The sequence below is a fragment of the Brassica oleracea genome, unplaced genomic scaffold, assembly GCF_000695525.1.
Source record: "Brassica oleracea var. oleracea cultivar TO1000 unplaced genomic scaffold, BOL UnpScaffold00613, whole genome shotgun sequence".
NCBI lineage: Eukaryota > Viridiplantae > Streptophyta > Magnoliopsida > Brassicales > Brassicaceae > Brassica > Brassica oleracea.
Genome location: NW_013617425.1, coordinates 123,631 through 126,130, shown reverse-complemented (window position 1 = coordinate 126,130; position 2,500 = coordinate 123,631). Strand labels below are relative to the sequence as shown.

The window sequence follows — 2,500 nt, the reverse complement described above, 5'->3', positions numbered from 1 at the left end:
ATTTATCATGTGAAACAAGTAGATTTGAGATTCTCCTTACTAAATTGCAACGAATTGCAATTAAGAAAAGGAATAAAACATCAAGATTCATGCATATAAATATACAATCCTCTCAAAACAATGCATATATGGTAGTATGCAAGTGTTTTGTTGATTATTTTACATCTCAACTCTCAGACAGATGTGACCTCGGAAAAGACCCGAAAGCCGCAATGTGCGTTGGAAGCTCAAGTGCTCGGCGTGTCCTGCAATTCGCACCGATTATCGTAGCTAGCTACGTTCTTCATCGATTGGTAATTCGAGTGATCCACCGCTTGAAGATGTATCTTTGCCACCGTGGGACTTTTAATAAGTATCCTAAATCTGCATTGAGAGGGTTTGAAAACAATTGTATGCAGTTTATAAAAACCATAGTTGTCTTTACTTAGTTAGGCGAAGAAGTGTAAAACTTCCTTCTTTAAACCTTGCCGTCAGCATAAGCTGAAGACTTGATCAGGTACCAAGTATGTAGCAAGACAGGCTTTTCATTATAAACTACAATTGTTTTGCAAAAAGAAATTATGGCTATCGTTAGATAACCCTCACTCTTTGTTGCATTGGATAATGAAAGATGGATGTATGAATGAACGAATGTAATGCAAGTTAGAATCATGTTGCAATGGCTAAATGTTTGCATTAAACATTCACAATTGCGACTCTAATGCAAATACAATTCAATTGCATTCACCATATTAGCATCTACAATATCACTATGCAGAGTGTTTGATTGTTTGAAGGTTGTATTTCTCTTATAATAAGAGGGTAATACGTTAATGATCCTTCCGCAGGTTCACCTACGGAAACCTTGTTACGACTTTTACTTCCTCTAAATGATCAAGTTTGAACATCTTTCCAGCACAATCCGACCACTAGTTTCCCAATGGTCTGGATTGACCAGTCCGAAGTCCTCACTAAATCATTCAATCGGTAGTAGCGACGGGCGGTGTGTACAAAGGGCAGGGACGTAATCAACGCAAGCTAATGACTCACGCTTACTGGGAATTCCTCGTTCATGGGCAATAATTACAATGCCCAATCCCCATCACGAAATGGGTTCAAGCGGTTACCCACTCCTTTCGGAGCAGGAAACAGTATGCACGATGACCACTTCAGTGTAGCACGCGTGCGGCCCCGGACATCTAAGGGCATCACAGACCTGTTATTGCTCTGTTTCGTGCGGCTGCGAGCGCCGCTTGTCCCTCTAAGAAGTCCTTACAGTGCTACAGCATCCTTACCCTAGCCAATTCTGTAGGCTAATAGCAGCAGAGCCCTCAACAGCCGAAACCATCAAGAGATACTACCACCCACAGGTTGACTAAGGGGGAGTACTGCAGTGTAAACTGCAAGTCTATTTAGTAGGCTAGAGTCTCGTTCGTTATCGGAATTAACCAGACAAATCACTCCACCAACTAAGAACGGCCATGCACCACCACCCACTGAATCAAGAAAGAGCTCTCAATCTGTCAATCCTCTCAGTGTCCGGGCCGGGTGAGTTTTCCCGTGTTGAGTCAAATTAAGCCGCAAGCTCCACTCCTGGTGGTGCCCTTCCGTCAATTCCTTTAAGTTTCAGCTTTGCAACCATACTTCCCCCGGAACCCAAAAACTTTGGTTTCCCGGAAGCTTCCATTCGAGTCATGAAATTAGTTACTCAGAATGATCGCTGGTTGGCATCGTTTATGGTTAGAACTAGGGCGGTATCTGATCGCCTTCGAACCTCTAACTTTCGTTCTTGATTAATGAAAACATTCTTGGCAAATGCTTTCGCTGTAGTTTGTCTTGCGACGGTCCAAGAATTTCACCTCTAGCGCCGCAATACAAATGCCCCCGTCTGTCCCTCTTAATCATTACCTTGGATTCTTAAGACCAACAAAATAGAACCAAGGTCCTATTCCATTATTCCATGCAAGATCATTCAAGTTAAGGTAGTGGTACGCATCATATAGATGGTTGACCATACCGTTTTTAGGCACCTCTTTCGAGGTTTTGGACGCCTGCTTTGAGCACTCTGATTTTTTCAAGGTAAAAGTCTCGATCGCTTGAATCAACACTCGGTAAAGAGCATTGATAGCAAATATCGAGCAATTTTCTGTCTAAACACTATGAATGTAACCACCAGGAAAGAGGAATGAAGGTTCAAGCAAGCATCCGTAGACACAAGCAAGAAACCTAACATCACCATCTAACCCTTTAATCAGTGGACCCCATAGGTTCGACTGAAATCCAACTACGAGCTTTTTAACCGCAGCAACTTTAATATACGCTATTGGAGCTGGAATTACCGCGGCTGCTGGCACCAGACTTGCCCTCCAATAGATCCTCGTTAAAGGATTTAAATTGTACTCATTCCAATTACGGGGCCTCAATAGAGTCCCGTATTGTTATTTTTCGTCACTACATCCCCGTACTGGGATTGTGTAATTTGCGCGCCTGCTGCCTTCCTTAGATGTGGTAGCCGTTTCTC

General features: G+C 42.9%; 1 long non-coding RNA gene across 1 annotated transcript in view; it reads left to right on the top strand.

The window, feature by feature from the left end:
* The window catches only part of LOC106319756, a 17,372-nt gene extending 14,970 nt beyond the window's left edge, over positions 1 to 2,402 (top strand). Inside the window, exon 3 of the long non-coding RNA XR_001265540.1 lies at positions 2,285 to 2,402. This is a non-coding gene — a long non-coding RNA (uncharacterized LOC106319756). The remainder of the gene's footprint in view (positions 1 to 2,284) is intronic.
* Positions 2,403 to 2,500: the final 98 nt, after the last annotated feature.